Genomic DNA, 18,887 nt, shown 5'->3' with positions numbered 1-18,887 from the left:
GCATGTATGTATGTATGTATGTATGTATGTATGTATGTATGTGTGTGTGTATGTATGTATGTATGTATGTATGTATGTATGTATGTATGTATGTATGTATGTATGTATGTATGTATGTATGTATGTATGTATGTATGTATGTACTGCACACCTTGCGGCCGACGTCAGCAATATCGCCTTGGGCACACATCTGCCAAATGCCACCGACTTCGTCGGCACAGTAACCGCAAAAGCTGCGTAATGATTGTTTCTTTACTTCTTTTTCTTCTTCTTCTCTCTCTCTCTCTCTCTTCTGCGAGCCACATATATTTACCGTACATTGTTCCTGCCTCCTGTGGACTGGACAGCCAGATACGAGCTGTATTCCAGAACGTACGGTATACGCGCAGAAAAACATAAGGACGCCGCACATGTTACAAAAAGAAAAGAAAAAAAAGGGGGGGGGTAGATAGACTAGGGGATGAGGAAGGAACGCGACGCACCGCTCTCCTGCACACCAGCAGTTTCTTTCGGGGCAACAGCGGGGCGCACTTTATGAAAACGAGCAGGGGGAGCTGTCCGCACAGCTGGATCGCTCGCTGAAGGCATGAAGCCTGCACGCTGCCCCCTTACGGTCATCTTGCGAAGAGCACCATATCCCTGCTCCTTTACGCTCCGCCTCACCTAAATCTGTGCATCGCTGTCTAGGCTGTACCCCCCAGCCTATCGGCAACGAGAAACCGTAGAAGAAGACGCTCGTTCACTGTCCGTCACCAGTCATCCCTTGTATATGACGCCCGTTGGACGCAATGATCACCCCGGATGGAATAATAATAATAATAATAATAATAATAATAATAATAATAATAATAATAATAATAATAATAATAATAATAATAATAATAATAATAATAATAATAGTCATTGTCGTCAATCAATCATAATCATATTCCTCATCGCCGCAGGGAGCCTAATTTGGCCGCGGGGAGCCTAATTTAGCCCCGCAAAGCCCAAACACTCTGCCACGTAAAAGAAACCTAAAAAAGACTTGTCCCTGTTCATTTCTGGCCACGGAGAGCACAGTGTTACAATTATGGAGCAAAAAAAAAAAAAAAAGGGGGGGGGGGGGACGGGGAATGAGGATTGACTAAAAATTAAGAAAATTATTTATTAGCAATTGGTTTGCTGAACAATACACAACCGGGCAAAACTCCCTCCGGGGCATCAAAAACGCTTCTATCGGCTTTCCGTTTTACCAAATTGAGCGCATCAGAAACGTAGACGCCTTGGCTATGTGAAGGGGTTAAGCCCTTTGCAGGGGGAAGGTCTCCCAGTGGACTTTGCCTGTCGTAAGCCTCTTGTGACTCAGATTTTGTCTACTCTCCTCATGGAACCCCCTCAACTGCACTCCCCTACCCTTGCTACCCGGTACGTTGTAAACCCCTGACACACACACACGCACAGAGAGAGAGAGAGAGAGAGAGAGAGAGAGAGAGAGAGAGAGAGAGAGAGAGAGAGAGAGAGAGAGAGAGAGAGAGAGAGAAGGATAAATAAAAGAGAGAGAGAAGAATAAATGAAAGGTAAGCAGGTTAACCTGAACTGAGCCCGGTCGGCTACCCTGCACTGGTGGAAGAGAAAAGTGGAGGGAAAGGTTGAGAGAGCGGACACTCAAAAGGCGTTCGTACTAGGGGTCATCTGCCGCAAAGTCGTTCACGCGGGGTGACGCCCGGCAAAGGGGTATCTGTTTTTTCGGCGAAGGCCCCTTGCACAAAGGGGAGCCGTCCGAACTCCTTGATGGACCCGAAGCGGTAACCCCGTACGCGGCTCTTCAACAACACAAAACTTGACGAAACACGGTGGTGCCTTATTAATAATGTTCGTGCTTGCAAAAAAAAAAAACTACTTTATATTGACCAGTGACGCAATTTCAACAAGTACACTATTTAGTTAACGTTTCGTCAGTTTCTCTTTAACAAACGCAGCGCCTTGTGCTTTGCTGTGTAGCTCACTGAAAGTACATAAAGGACACCAAGTCATGCCATGAATCAGTGGCGAAACTCCTTTTCATTAGAGGTTCTTCAGTCTAAAAGAAAGGGGTTCACGTCAAAGGACTTTATCTCACCAGTGTGTCAGGGACATTACTCGAATCAATCACCGGTAATCTGATCTACGCATTATGTGACCGGCCCGTATTACTCAACTTCCTCCCCTTCATCTCAATCATGGAATATCAGCTACCACTTATCTACGCTCCAGTCCATATCTGCCCTTCTCTCCTGTATCACGTGCAAGTTCCAACACTCGTTGCGCAGTCCTTCAGGTGCTTCCCAAGCGTCTTCGTTATTCATTCGTTTTCCCACTGTTCGCTTTGGGTAGAATGGCGGGTTCGACGATTACGACCGGAGAAGCCAGAAGACGAGGGACTCGAGAATGCTTTAGCTCGGGCCCAACTCCGACGCGGCCTATTCAAATACATGTAAAACGCAAAAACGTTTTTATGAGATAACCCCTGGACCGATTTTGATGAAATTTGTCGCATTTGAAAGAGAAAGTTACATTCTAGTGACTGTTGGAAGCGGAATTTCGATTTAGGGCTTGAATTTTCTTAAAACGATTTTCAAATATTTGACCGTTTGAAAAAAATAGAAGCATGAAGTTTATAAATTCATAGCTCTGCATCAAGAACCGATATCGCGGTTGTGTAAACGGCATCCATTAGATCATTCAAAGCGGACAAATTCAATATGTCATTTTACATCTTACGTGAATTTGTTACATTGGTTACAACGGTTTTGCAAAAGTTGTATTTCTCTATTATTAAATTTTTTTACATTCATGTGTAACATATCAATTTTGTCCGCTTTAGATGTACTATTAGATGCAATTCACAGAATTGTATTATAATTTTTAGTGGTTAAGTTACAGAGTTGTAAACTTGATAGTTTCGTTTTTTGAAAATTTTCGATTTTTGCCAATTTTTAACAAAAAATTGACAATCTAGCTCAAAAATTCGAAACAGCAGTCACTAGATTTTAAGTTTTTCTTTTAAATGCAACAAACCTCGTCAAATTTGGTGCAGTGGTTGCCGAGAAAAACGAATTCTCCTTTTACATGTATTTAGATAGGAGCACTCGAGCTAAAGCTTCCTCTTAAGCCGCGGGAGATGTATAGGGTGTCCCAGCTAACGTTAGCCCAAGCTGTTCCACGAAAAAAGAAAAAAGATTTAGAAGCACGATGAAAAATACGATCTTAAGAACTATGGTGTTATCAGAACACAGGCGACTGAACACTGTAGGTCTTGTAAATGTATCTGGCACCCTCTGTTCAAAACGTGTTTTTCTTTTCGTCGAACAGGTTTGATAATGTTAGCTGGGACCGACAGTCTAAGACAGAAAGCAAGATCATAAGAGGCATACAGATGCATTGGTGTATCGCGTCGACCTAGCTGTGTTCGATATGTTCCTAGATATGTTCGGTGGGGGGACCGTTTTGAACATTGATAATATATATATATATATATATATATATATATATCTGTCTTCGCCAAAACAAAAACATATATGGAAGTGCCAGGTCGGTCAGAAGTGGGGAATGTCTTTTTTTGTTTGTGAATTATGCCGAACCCGCTTTTCGGTTAACCCCGGAAGAAAAACGTGTTATGGCTACGGCTCTAAAGTATTTAGCGATAGATTGCAGCTCAATAGCGTCTATTTTAATTCATTATTACAGAGTATCGCCGCTATCGCGCGGCGAAAAAAAAAATCTCGAAAACAGTACGTCGCGCCAGATTGGCAAAAGTCGAGATTTCTCTTTTTAGAGCGCTGTTCTTAAGGGCGAGTTCCTGGGTTGAGCGTCGGCGTCGGCGTCGGCGTAACCGCGTGAACGCGCTCGCGGCACTGCTCGTACTGTACGTTCGTCGTCGCCTTCTTTCACAGCTGGCTCCGATGCCGCTCATCCCGCCATCGTTCCCGTAGTGCCCCTCCCTCGGCGAAGGCGCTGAGGGGGCACTCGCCCACTGCCAGTCGGTGCGGTGATATCGGTCTTAAATTCTTTGCCTCAAGATATCGCGAAAACACGTATACTGCTGCGCTCAAATTTCGCATTAGGGAGTATCGTAATCTTCGGACATTTTTTTTTCTCTAGAATTTATTCCGTTTTATAGATTAATTTTCTCAACGCGATCCGTCTTACGTGATGAACGGCCTGGTTTCTTCGTTGGGTAAGCATAGAAATGCTTACGCATTTAAACGTTCGGTCAGGCTTCTTCCTGCTTGCGCCAGTGGGAGGAGTGGGGGGACGGGGCGGCCCTTAGTCCAGCACTCCTGCCGCCCGAGTGGTCTGCCGTGCCCGCTACAAGAGCCACTAGATTTTAACTTTTTGTTTACATGTAAGCAACCTAATCAAATTCGGTGCGGTGGTTTCCAAGAAAAACAGAGTCACTTTAGAATACGCCAAAGAGGGTGAAGGCGAAAGCTTGCGAGCTCCACAGACATTTTGCCCTAACAAACACAAAAGGTCATCGGTTCGACTCCAACCTAAAAGTTAAGGATGCTGCTCCCACGGAAGGTAGTGGGTTCGAGCGCAGGAATTAACTCCATTTTAATTTCCCCTCTTTTTTGGCATGATGAGCTGCATCGAAGCCAGCTGTGGAAGACGATGACGGCGATGAACGCATGAGCCGTGGCACGAGCGCATGCGCGAGGCGACATCACGTGACTTTCTCTACCGCACGCCGCGTTTTTTAAGGCCGCCGTGTGATGAGGCATGTCGCCTTAGAAACAATTTCTCTGTTCCTATTTATTCAGACACGAGCACACGCGCCAAAGCTTGCACGTAAACCTGACGAAAAAGATAGTTGACCCCTAACCGGAAATAAGGACAATGGGCGTTTTAGGTTAAAAGACCCATGCCGTAGAGGTGTACGTTTGCTTTGCTCTCGTGTTCCGAATTTCTCTGGATAGTTCAAGCAGCTTTTAACGAAAAATCGCGAACATAGCCAGGAAACATTCGAGGGCTATTTACAATGACATCAAGGCATTTGATTTTCACTGTTGGCTCCAAGGGCAGCAGTATGAGGTGAATTACTCTGCGCCGGTTGTCATACAACCTATAGGTTACGAGGTTATATGTACACGGAAGCGAAATTTGCATATACGCTGCAGCAAATTGGATTCGCTGGTCGCGCAACTGCTCTCTCCTTCGTTGTCGTCGGCTTCCACAGCTAGCTGTGATGCCACTCATCGTGCTAGTCTTCCCATACTGCCCCTCCACGAAGGCGCTGGCGCCACTGGCCCACTGCCAGTTGGTGCGGTGATTTCGGTCTCAAATTCGTTGCCTCAACATATTGCCAAATGAAAAGACTCATACAGGTGCGCTCAAATTTCGCGGGTGTATTGTAATAGTCGGACATGTTTAGATCGCATTACTTGAACGCCCGTTCCTTCGCTTAGCGTCGGTGTGCCTCCCCGGCGTAGCCGAGCGAGCGCGGAGCGCAGCAGGGAACGAAAGAAGCCGATAGGGAAGATAGCGCGAGGAGGAAAGCGGAGGAGGAGGCTACAGTGAGAGCATAAGGCGGAAAGCGGGGGAACAGAGTGCGGCGAAAGGGAGAGGAGAGAGACAGGGATTCTTGTTGGTGGAAGGAAAAATTGGGGTAAAGTGCAGCGCAGTAACTGTCTCTCAGATGAGGACACCTCAACCGCGCTGCACAAGAGGGAGAGGGAATTGAAAGAGGGGTGAAAGAGACGCGTCGGCGGCGGCGGCCAGAGAAGCAGAAAAGGCTGCGATAGCGAAGCGAGCGCGAGGAGGCAAGCGGATGATGCCACCTTGAAGCACCACCAGATGGCTCTCACGTCCGTGTTTCCGCCGCAGCGGTGGCGCCAGCCGTCCAGGGGGAAGGAAAGAAAATGAACCAGAGAGCTCGCCTTCGCGCACATCGTTCGCCGCAACGTTTCCCAGTAAAGATTACGGATGCATGAGCTGCAGTTGCCGGGAAGCGGCAACTGTTTGGCTGGTTTACATATAGCCCCGCGACGGTTCTCCCAGTCGGTGCGGTGATCGGTGCGCTGCCTTAATATGTCGCGAAACGAAAACACGTATAGAGCTGCGCTAAAATTTTGCGTTAGGGAGTATCGCAATCGTCGGTGAAGTTCTTTTCTCCATATCGTATCCGAACATACCTGAGCACACCCACAAGTCCTGACTGTAAAGAAAGTTACTCCCTTAATAGTTCATAAGAGGGTAAATCCGTTTATAGCTCACACCTTTGCATCCACAAAGAGAATGAGTTTCACACTTACACCATTATTTACATTTAAGGGCGTAAATATTATTTCACAGTGCACAAATACATACGCTTACGCACGCGTGTAAGCAAATGCAGAGAAGTCAAATTGACTGATGGGCTGCATAAATGACTCCTGGGGACGTGTTCTCGGACGATCACTTACAGCGATAGTATCGCCTTCGCGTGACGTAGTGCTCAACCAGCCAATCAACGCGCGACCGAGGGACGAGGCGATAGCATTGCCAAAAGTGGTCGTCCTTGAATACGTCAACCTGATTGCAGAGAGAACAGCTCGCTGTGTCTATGTGCTCCTCCTACTGTCAGGTAGCGCTGTTCTTCCTGTAGCAGTGACGTCAGCGGTGTCTGTGCGGTTACCTCTCAAGGTGTCGCTCTGTCTGCGTGTTTTGCGCGTTGATTCTGATTGGTCCTTCGTAGTGTCGCGTTCACGAGGGCCTATACGCTTTCATCCTGGGCAAGACATTTTCTTTTTCTTTATAATATAGCAGAAGGAGATGTTGGTTCGCGCGTACCGTGCCAGCTATTGCTTGTTTCCTGAAGAGAAGGTAAAATTAGACATGTATTTTTTTTACACTTACGCAAATAGTTTGCCTAAAGAATCATTCAAAAAATGCATGATGCGAGTAATCCATGCACAGCTACATTATAATATAACGACCAAAAACACAGTGACACCAAAAGAAACTGAAAATAAGAATGACAGTGCCACACGGTATACCAGGTGGCAGTACATATATAAAACACTCTTATGAGCAAACGTTTCAGCTGGTAATAGCTCCCGACAACGTTGCTTTCCTGAATATTTTATTGCGAAAGCAATTACATGGACAGTCCAAGCGCATTTCTGCCGTCGCCGTGATGTTCCGCATGAAGTCCAAACACGTTGGTTCGTCGCCGCGAGCCGTAGGCTGTACGAGTGAAAGCTTGCGAGGGTCAGCCAGCGGTCGTGGCTCAATCTCGAGCGCGCGAGGGAGGAAAGTGGGGCGGAAGCGCGCCGTCTTCCGTCGCGCGCGAGGCACGGGTGGTGGAGGCGAGGGAGGGAGAAGGGGCGTTCTACTCTGGCGGCTGCTGCTTACGGCGCGGCCACGCGGGCGCCGTATCGTGCAAGCGATCTGCGACGTGGACAAAGTGCGCGGAGGGCCGGTAGCCTCTTATGCGCTCCGCTTTCGACGTTTAGTTCGCGTTGCAGCGAGAGACAGCACGAACGTCAATTCGCTCGCTGCTGCTGCCGCGCTGCTTCACTCCAGCGTTTTGACAGATATCTCCCGCGGTCATCGAACGAGATATGTTCATGTTAACCTGTGCGCGCAAGACACCGCACTTGTTAATTCAGTTAATAAGTGAATGTTTTCAAGTTTTTAAGGCCGAGCAAAATAGTATCCTTACTTCGTATAGCTGTCTACTAATTTGCTATCGCAATTGATGCTTCTCTTTTCAGGCGAAACTGCGACTTTTTTATTCAATGCTATCAAATCACACTTTAGCGTTGCTTTCCTTTGCCACAAATAAGTTATCGTCACTGTTTTGGTGGTTGACACGACCTTCGTGACAGTGGGTAATCCTGATTTCCTTCACTCAAAGGTTACTCAGCCCTGCTGGCGGGAATTCTTTAAATCTATAACTGCGCGATAGAAATCGGGTGATATTAAATCACAGGGGACATGATCATGAATACTCCGACCGTTATTATGGTCCTCAAGAAGCTGTATGTTACTGAAAATTAAAAAAAAAACATCAGCACCCGAAAATTTCGTGTTCGCACTCCTGGTGTCTGCACTCCACGATCTAACGCCAGTAGTTAAGATGTAAGCCGACATCTTGGTTTATCGCGATAAGGGCATTCTATAGGAATGCGACACGGATGTTCGTCTCTAAAACCACCGTGCACTGTCCAACTTCGGCATATTCAGGCCAACGCTGAAAGGGAGCCTTTCTTGGTCCTTGCGCCTCCATGGCTGACGCGATCCCTGTACGTTCGACTGCACTGCACGGATCTTGTCAGACGCGACCCGCATAGCAATGACCGCCCAACATCCACTAGCGTGACGGGTGTCACGTCGGAACAAGCTGTTCCCTTGTTACGCGCCCCTGCGTCAGACAGCAGCGAGTGCAGCAGTGGATGAGGAAGGGGGTGCCGGCTAAGCTAACGCGTGTGTTTGCCACCGGGCAGTAGGGGCGTCTGCAGAAATTTAAAAGCAAACACTCTGACAGCAAAGAACCGAATACGAGCAGAAGAGGAACAGACGACGAGCAGAAGACAAGAAGTGCACGACGCGATCCTCAAATGAAACAAACACACTACACTTCTAAAGCACAGGTGATAAAACACGCATGCATGAAGTGTCTTTCACTCTAACTATCTTCGTGCAGTTAGCTTTTCGAAGAAATGATGACAGGTGGCGGATACAGAGCGAAATAATGCAGACGGTGCAAAGTTTCATCGACGAGTCGTCTGCAACGGAGACGGCGAGGACGAAAAATATAAATGCGAAGCCCGCCCCAATGACGTATCGCGCGCAAATGTCAACGATGCAACACTGCATCCTACAGGGTCACTAGCTAAGTTCTGAAAACCTTGTGAGTTCACTTGCGAAGAACTTCATTCACTGAACTCCTCATGCTGAGCTCTCTAAGTTGAACCCTTGCTAAGGACACTTCCTAAGTTGAACTAAACACGTGGTAAGTTCAGACAGACAACAAAACAAACAAAGATATGGGGCTTAAACGTCCCCAAACTGCACAGTGGGTGAACGATGGACGCCGTAGAGGAAAGCTCACGGATTAATTTTGGCCACCTCGCGTTTTTTTAACGTGCACACAAAGCACCATTCCGCTTCCACTGAAGTGCGGCCGCCGCGGTCGCGAGTCGAACCTACGACCTCGTGCTTAGCAACATAACGTCGTTGCCACTGAGCTACCGTGGCAGATGAGTTGATGTAGAACATCAAGTATTTCCTATTTAATATATAACGGATAAGGTCGCCACTGTGCCCACCGGGCAAAGCGCGGAAAGATATAGTCCACCTGACCTGCGCTTGCAGGCTATCTGCGCTACAAAGAACGGCCCTAATGTGCGCACTCATCGTTGACCTACTGTCATCCTTTGAAGTGATACACGTCATTGGATCACGGAATAGCGCTTCTTGTGCAGCTCGCGCAAGGAAGGCACTTTTTTGGGGTTTAGTTAGAGACATTGGTCTCAAATGAGACCCCTTAGTCGAATGTGGAGTGTTGCCTGTGGGGCATGTTGTCTATCTTAGTTGTGAACTTCGCACATCATTTCATTTTTCATCCTATCCATCTAGAGTTGCATGTTATAGGCATGCCTCCAGGCAACTTTCCTTAGCATCTATTAAATCTATATCTCAGTCAGGCTTTAAAGTGAGAGCACTCTTGAATCCTCTTTCTGATCTCAGAAGGCTTGTCGTTCCAGATGCCAGACCATCCGAGCAAGGACTCCAGGATATTTCTGGTGCGCGGTCCTGCACTGAGCCGGTGGTACACATCGGCGTCTCGTAGCGAGAACGTATACAGTGGTGGCAGGCGGCGTCGCCCTTTATGAAGCCATTACAGTTGAAGGCGACAGCATGGGTGAGCTAGCCATGCCGCAAACCGAATCCTCTGCTGGGGAATTTCTTCAACCCTTGTGAGGTTGCGGCAGATGTGGTGGGCACACGAGGGCATGAGATAACGTGTTTTCATGGCGACAGCAATTATGCGGACACTCCAGCTGAATTTCTGCCGTCGCCGTCACCGTGCGGTCCCACATAAAGTCGAAGGGCGATAAAATTGGGGGCCCCGCGAAATGCGCTGTAGGAGCGAGGCAAAGGATGCGAGGGTGAGGCGAGAAAGATGGTGACTTGGTGCGGCGGCATCTTCTCGCGAGCACAAGTAAAGGAAGACGGGGAGGTTGCGGGCCGAATTTTCGAGCGTGAAAGTGCGAGGAGCGCAAGGAGGGGGGAGGGGAGTGGAGAGAGGGAGGGCTGCCTCTCTTCGTCGCGCCAGCGTTCTGATCTGGAGTGCCCGGGGTCATCGAGTGAGATGTGTTCATATTTGTCCATGCGCGCGTGACACTGTTCTTGTTAATTTAATTAGTTACCAAATGTTTACAGTAGCATTACAGCTGATAAAGCTTCTAACTTTACTGCGTATAGCAGTCTCATAATTTGCTATCGCAATCACTGCTTCGCCTTTCGGGTGAAGCTGCGACTGTCTTCATAATACATAACGTATAGCAGCAGCAACATCTCCCTGTATCGCGTCTTCTTCGCGTAACGTACGACTCATTTTGCTCTGCTTTGAGAAGAAGCTTTACCTCGAGGTCAGCTCCCACTGCTGCATTCAAATACACGTGAGTTACAGAAATCAGACAACAACCACTCAACTCACATGAACGATATTTGCTGCATTTATGAGAAAAAGCTGAACTCTACCCCGACTGTAGGAAACACAACGTTGATCCAGGGCCGCGCAGAAACTCTACAAAAACTGCTAAAAATTGGCAGGTTTCAAAAATATTGAAACACAATTTTTAGAAATCCGCAACACTGCACCAAAAACAAGCATCCTAGTTGTGTAAATGGCACCTGTTTGAGCTTTTGAAACGGACAAATTTGGTATATGAATATACAGCTTTAGCGATATTGTTTCAATGCTTATGAGAGTTTTCCAAAAATCCTGCTTACAAATAGGTAGCACATTTGGGAGTAGCGTTTATAATATGTCTATTTTACCGGATTTAGATGTCTTAATGGTTTAGTTTACAGAATTCGGGTATTTTTCTTTGCCGAGTTACCGAGTTGTAAGCTCGATGCTCTAGATTTGATGATTTTTGGATGTTTTACCAGTTTTAATAAAGATACTGATGTCGTAAACAAAAGTGTGCTCCTCGCGGTGGATAGAGAACAACGTTTTCTTTCAAACGCAACTAATGTGATCGAATTCGGTATAGTGGATGTCGAGAAAAGTTTTTTATCCTGTTACATGTGTTATATAGAAGCTGCTGGCGTAAACATTCCTCTTAATAATGAAATCAATCTTCACCGACCCCAATTAGGTGGCAAAGCTTGGACCTTCTCGGAGTTCCTAAATTGATTTAACTACGGTAACCGCTAAGAGTACCTTGAAGTTCGCTAAGTTTGTTATCACTTACGGGAGCCCTTAAATAAAGCAGCAACGAAAAATAACATCTCAATCCATTAAGCAACGCTGCTTCAGTAACTTGCTTTGCCTTTGCATAATCATGCCCTGACCGTACTTGCAGGAACCGTTATGATCAAAACTTTAATTCAAATGGTGAAGGATCTGTTTCAGCGTTTCACAAATACTTGACCCAATTAGCGTTGACCGAAAGGCAACCGAAAAAAGAAAAGAAAGAGTACCTGTGCAGCCTACTTGCAATGCGGTGCTCGTTATAGAATCTCATGTGGTCAAGGTGACGCCGGTGCCCTCCGCTAGGGTGTCTTTGAACGCCCACGCTGCTTTTTCCTTTTTTTTCTCTCTCTCTCTCATTTGATTTCACGCAAACAAGGCAGAAAACCTGGTAACACGTTGTTGGCAGTTCTTGTACCGAAATCCGCCCGCCCGCCCGCCCGCCTGCCCGTTCGCTCGCTTGCCCGTCCGTCCGTCTGTCCGTCCGTCCGTCAGTGTTGCCGAGCCGCTATAAATAAAGGGTTGCTTGAATGCAAATTTGGATGTTCCCGGTGATATTAGTGGCAGAGTCGGGGTCGGTGGTGATCCGAAACGGATCGTGGCCAAGCTTCACCGAAGAGAATTCAAGTTGTAGCGTTCTCCCATCGAGGCACTGTATCCTAAGCGCACATCATGAAGGCGTGCACAACGAATGAGAGACTATAGAAAGAGCTAACGGCAGAGCGCGTGGGCCTGCAACTGCAATGAGCGCACTTTAGAAATAAGTGCAGTGGACACGCGACTATTCACGACCAACTCTGGAGGGCTCGCGAACATCGTTCGTTTTCGTTCGCCCACACTCAGCGGAAAATACTTCTGTGCATAAGTGTGCGTCGTGACATCCCTAGCGAGCTTTTGTTTCGCGCCTAGATTTCCACCGTTCCATCGTGTGTAACCGGCGTGCTTTGTCGTAAAGGAGACGCCGTTTCGGGCGGCTGCATAGCGTAATAGTGCCTCGTTTCGGCGCGTTATACGCAGCAATTACGGACAACTGTCCAGAACAGGTCCTTCGGCTTTCATCGAGCGCGGCTTTGTGCGCGATTCACCGTGTTGGCGGTGGTTCAATCGGAATGCTGCTCACTGCTCGTTCGCGTACGAAACCGCACAACGACACCTTCCCGTCTCCCATTCTCTCGACCCGTTTGCGTGAAGGGTTATTCGGCGAAATTTTCCGCCGAATCGGCTTGCTTCCTGCGGCTGAATGCGGCTCGTTGTCGTTTCAGCGTCTGCAAAGGCGTGGCGATAATTGCGTCGTACGCAATTTCGGTTCACGGATATGATTGCGAACGAATGCTAAACTTTAGAAGAGAGAGAGAGAGAGAAGAAGAAAAAGGCAAACAAAAATGCAGGGAGGTTAAGCAGGTTACAACTAGTTTGTTGCCTTGCACTTTGGGAAGCATGCAAGAAGAACAGAAAACAGGAAAGGGATACGAAGTGAGGTGCGTCACAGAATAGGGAGATCTTTAGAGCGAATGGCGAGTTTTAGCTTGTCGTATACGTAATACCCTTGCGTACGCATCCGTATGAGTCTACATATTACCGGGTCACAGGAGACGTAAAGGTGAGCAGCCTAAGAGATTATGGTGGTGCTGATTTCTAATGGTGTCACCTTTGAGAACGTGGCGGCGACAAACAGTCACCTAGCCTGCTTGACCTACACGATCCTTACTATACATATTGCTGCCTAGCATTCTGTCTCTCCTAGATCTTCTCTCTCCTTATCTATGCATATGTCAGTTATCTATACCTGTAAAGATCCTTCTATGTCGATTTCTTCACTCCTTTCAAAGTTAAGCTGTATTTGCTTCTTTCTTGCTCTAAAGGGCGGGCATTACTTGCACAAGGAATCGAAATTCATATTTGATCGATTTTACAAAATCTCACTAATCAACTTGTAAACTAGTTACTTTAGGATACACATCGCAACGTACAAGTGGAGGTCATGCGGCTGGCAAGGCGCATCCATTTAACGAAATTCGAATGTGCGCCAGTTTTTCATATAAGTGCTGTAATACTTTATATAAAAATTCACTGTTGTTCTACTAAGGCATTTTCTTAACAATTCGCATTTTTATGCACTGATACACAAAAAAAAGGTCGTTGTTTCGCCCGAAAGGAGAAGCATCGATTGCGATAGCAAATTAATAGACAGCTACACGAAGTGAGGATAGTAATAGTATCGGCCGCATTAACTTCTAAAGATCCGTTTACTAAGTTCGTCGAAAATGTAAAAAAAAAACTTGCCGTTATTGTGACTATGTATTTTCATTCTTGCCACCCCTTATGTAACACCCCATTTATTGGGGTCTTTAAGGTAATAAAATGAAATGAAATCAAATGAAATTAACAACTATAGTGTCACGCGCTCACAAGCAAACATGAACACACTGCACTCGATTACCGTGCACATTGGCTGTGGAAACGCCAGCGTGAGGAAGCGCGGCAGCAGCAGCGAGCGAATTGACCTTCGTGCTGCCTCTCGCTTCAACGCGACCTATGCGGGGAAAACACAGCGCGCACGAAGCTATGAGCCCTCGGCGCACCTAGACTCGGTACTCACCGCGGAGCGCTTTCAAGACCCCCCCCCCCCCCCCCCAGCGTGCGCGCGACCTCACAATACGCAGCAGGCACCCGAGTAGGATGCCTCAACGCCTCGCCCCCCCCTCGCCGGTGCCTTGTGCCGCGACAGTAGACGGCGCACTTCATAAACCTGATGAAACTTCATAAAACTGCTCATCATCATCATAATCATCATCATCATCATCATCATCATCATCATCATCAACAACAACAACAACAACAACAACAACGACGACGACGACGACGACAGTGACAGGTTGAGAAGCGACGATGATAATGGACAAAACATTCTACAGTCGCTTTTGTAGTGTCTGCACGAAACGGGCCTACATGTTTATACTTAATTTCATTATAAGGTTATGCCTTTGGAAACGCAAGCAAACAAAGAAAGCGCAGCAGCAGCAATAACAACAACAACAACAACAACAACAAAACAAGGCAATCGCTTGTAAATCCGACAGGAAGACACAACGGTGAAAGAGGTGAAGAGATTGATAAAAAAAGAATCAGGCTATTTACTCAGAATAACCGAATAAACTCCCCAGATACGATCGATCACGAAGCAAAGAAAGCCGTGAAGTTTGCTCCCCCCCCCCCCCCCCACAGAAGCCTCCTCTCCAGTCTTTGAAGACATTGGATCTTGGAGAAATTGAAATGCGCATACGAAGAGGGGCGGACGATCGAGCGTCTTGCTCGAGTTAAGAAACCTTTCACCGCCGTCTGCGCACGACCCGCATTGCGTCATCATTCGACCTTGAACGCAGTGCGCCTTCCTTATAAACCAGACGACGACGCTAACCAGACGATTTTCTTATTCTCGTCTGCAGACAAAAAGAAAAGCATCGCGACCACGGAATTACGGAGTGCGAATCGATGAAAGGGCGACCGACGGCTATCGGGCGCAAACGTTTGCTTAAGCGCGGCCTGAGAGAGAATCGATCACGTGAACAGGCGCCGCTCTTCGGCGCAAATTCGGAAGAGAAAACTGTAGTGAAACGACGAGTTATGCGTATACCCTGGCCTTAAAACAGATCTGCTTACGCATTTGAAATGGAAGTGCTTCAGCGTGGATTGTCAGCAGTTTTGATGGGCAGTCGTTTCGAGTGGGAGCAAATAGACAAAATAGATGTGGTCGTACTAGACCACATCTAGACCCGTCGTACTAGATCAAGTGATTCGAAGCTGTTAACAAGTACTGCTGAACGTCACGACTGACTAGACGACTGGGCCTCTTTCCGAAAGACTCTTCCGCTTTACACGAGATGACCAAATCCTCTATGATCATGCGCGGAGCACGTTATTATTATTATTATTATTATTATTATTATTATTATTATTATTATTATTATTATTATTATTATTATTATTATTATTATTATTATTATTATTATTATTATTATTACCAATCACGCTAAATTGACATGTTCCACGGACATTTGCCCACTTATTTCCAAGTAGCACTCAAATCCATTACATCATTCATTTCTGGAAATCTCAATCAATAGCCTTTTTATGTTATGTATTTTACTTTGTAATATTATTCTATGCTATGTTAAGCTATGTCCTGTTGTGTTACGCTGTAGTATATGACGTGTGTTATACAGTTTAAGTCGCAATCGTACAATACATTCAGTTTTTCATTTCTCATTGTTGATGTTTGTATATCTGTGTATAATGCTATACCATTTCTCGTGTGTGCCAGTACCCAGACCACCAGGCTGTTCCTGTGGACGTGAATAAAATTGATTGGCTAATTGACTTATTACAACTGAAAATGTATTTACAGTTGAAAGAGAGAAGAAGAAAAAAAAAGAGCTGGGAGCAAACTGGAAAATGGCCACCGGAAGGTGTACGACGCCTGCCAACTATTAAGAGGGAGCTAGGGTACACAAAGATAGAAACGGGTGACATGAAGAACGGAAGGAAAGCGAAACGAGCAAAACATTATAACACGATGACAGATCTCAGAGACTAAGGAGGACAACAGAGCCAACAACGACAGAGGCAGTTTCAATTGAGACTGGCGCGGCGGCACGGAACACAGCGACAACGGCTTTAGAGACGCAAAGCAGGCGCAAGTGCATCTTTTCCTCGTGAACGACATCGAGAACATGGTAGAAGTCGAAAACGAGTCTAAAGAAAAGGAAAGAGAGAGAGAGAGAGAGAGAGAAACAGACGATAATGTGGAGCACGAGTGAATAAATTTCAAAGCAAGGAACACTCTGTGATGCCGACAGAAGCGAAAACGAGATGCAAGGCAGCGGTAAAGATATCGTCATCAAAAGAAGGAAGTAAAAGAGAAAAGAAAAAAAAAAGATCACAAAAGCGTTTTCCGGCTGTCGCTTGAAGTAGTTTGGAAGCAAAGATGAATTTCGTTCGCGTTTCCCCGTTGCGGTGACGCATTCGCGTGGATTTTTTTTTTTTATGCGACGCAAGCGAGCCTTTCGAAACGCGGGTGGGCACGTGGGGTGGGCTAGCGCTGGAAATCCAGCACGAATGAAAATCTGAAAAAAGAAAGCTAAGAATAACATAATAATAAAGCAAAGCAAGGTAAACGCGAAGCGCGCACTACGCAGTTCGGCAGATATAAATCACGTTTCAGCGGGAACCGACGAAAATTGAAATGCAGGGCGCGCGCGCGCGTTTCGGTCGCTGACACGTGTAAACCCGAGCCGAGAATTCTGACACGAAAAGCTAAAAGTTAAAAAGAACGAACATCTTGGCCGATGCCGACGTTCGGCTTCAGAACACCGAAAAGTTTCGCTTTTCATCTTTTTAAAAAAATTTCACGTCTTGGGTGTGGAAGCTAGAAATAACGTAGCGTTAGACTAACAAAAAGACGAACCTATAACAGAAGAAACAAACTTGCCTTTAAATTGCAGATAAGCATTAGTATATGGTATGGCCGATTCGACACGGTGCATCTTGAAAGCGAGCCTTGACTTGAGCCTCGGCGCGCTCCCCAAACTGTTGCGTCATCGGAATGCGTCACATGCCGACATTCCAGCTTTTTTGGGGGATCGGGGAAGATAATGCTGGTTTATGATAGATCTCTTAATGCATGAAACATAAACAGGTTCCGATCATTGTTTTGATACGCAGATGTCATCTGCGTCAAGCACAACTATAACTGGCGCGCTATCCTAAGCGCTGCCAAATTCTGCCGTCGTTGTCGAATCCGCCATCTTGTCAGCTCCGATTGGCTCACAGGGCGACGGCGCGCTTTCTGATTGGCTCAAAACCCCGACGCGGCGGAACCTGACGATAGGATGAATTTCGGCAGCGTCTAGAACGTCTTCCCTGGAACGTCTTCCCTGGATGAGGAACAACACGAGAATGCGGAACATTCCTTCACCGACGTTCAATAGCACACACTTATTTTATATTGTAGACCCTCACCTCTAACATACCCTCGGTCATTGCCTCGCCCATCCACCTTACCCGGTCTCCCCTTTAGAAGAACGCTACCTATATATACTATGTCGAGGAAAGCATATGTCGCCTTGAAGAAAACAAGTCCACTTGTTGAAACGTTTGGTTCTGCTTTAACTTGTTCTCGTGTTGCTCATCGTCTTGAATTTCCCTTTCCCACCTCCCCCGTGTTTTGCCTGGAATCCTCCCTGGGTGAAGGAGTCGGAACACCAACGTGGTCTGGGATCTAACGCAGATCGCAAGCCTTTCAGAAGTGAGCACTTGCTTTGAGAGAGAGAGAGAGAGAGAGAAAATCGAAGGAAAGGCAGAGACGTCACCGAGACACACGCGCAGTTTGCTAGCCTACGCAGGAGAGAATATGGTGCGGTATGGAAAGAAAATAACAAAGAAACAAAGTAAGTGAGAAAGAAAAGCACCGAAGTTGACACTTCATTAAGGGGCACAGATCAAAACTAGGTCGCGATTTCACTTTAGATCTCGGAGTAAACTTCCACAATTTCGCAAGATCGTTTTTGGATAACCGAACGGCCACCATAAACGTCGGACAAATCAGAAGCAGAAAGCACATGCTAGGTAACATCGGTACCCCGCAAGGGTCAGTGCTTTCGCCGCTTCTTTTCAACATCGCAATGCATGATCTCGCAAACAAACTCTCGAAAGTCCCAGGGGTAGGGCATGCGATTTACGCCGAGGACATCACCATTTGGTCCACGAGCGGCCCGCTAGGCACTCTGGGGCAGAACCTACAGCGAGCGCTGGACACCACGGAAGCTTTTCTTGCAGACACGGGACTGAAGCTCTCCCCCAGCAAATCGGAGCTTCTTTTGTGCAAACAAGGCCCCAGGCTGAGACAGCCCCTTAGCTCCCTCCCCGTTAACCTTCACACCAGGGACGGAGGAAACATCCCCAGGTGTAACGCAATCAAGGTCCTGGGCATGGTCATTGGGGCTTACGGCAATGACAACGCGGAGGCACTAAAACGCATCTCAAAGAGCACCCTCAACTTCACCAGGGCCATATCACGGGTCGCCAGCAAAAGGGACGGACTAAAAGAGGACAACCTCATGAAAGCATTTCACGCCTTCCTCATCAGCCACGTAACCTACGCCGCCCCCTTCGTCAACTGGAAGAAGACGGAGCAGAATAAAATGGATACATTAATCATAGCGGGATTGAAAAAGGTCCTAAGCCTCCCTAGATACACTAGCATGGAACGACTCCTCCAATTGGGGCTACACAACACGGCAACCGAACTCTTTGAGGCACAGCGAAACTCCCAAATTAGTCGGCTCTCACTCACAAGTGCGGGCATCGAGATCTTGTTAGAAGCAGGCATACAGCCCCTGTTCATGCCACCAGAGAAGTCGCAACTATGCACAAACGCCAAGAGATCAATAACCGTTGA

The sequence above is a fragment of the Dermacentor variabilis genome, chromosome 7 (genome assembly GCF_050947875.1).
Source record: "Dermacentor variabilis isolate Ectoservices chromosome 7, ASM5094787v1, whole genome shotgun sequence".
Lineage (NCBI taxonomy): Eukaryota > Metazoa > Arthropoda > Arachnida > Ixodida > Ixodidae > Dermacentor > Dermacentor variabilis.
Note: the sequence above shows the minus strand (reverse complement) of the source record.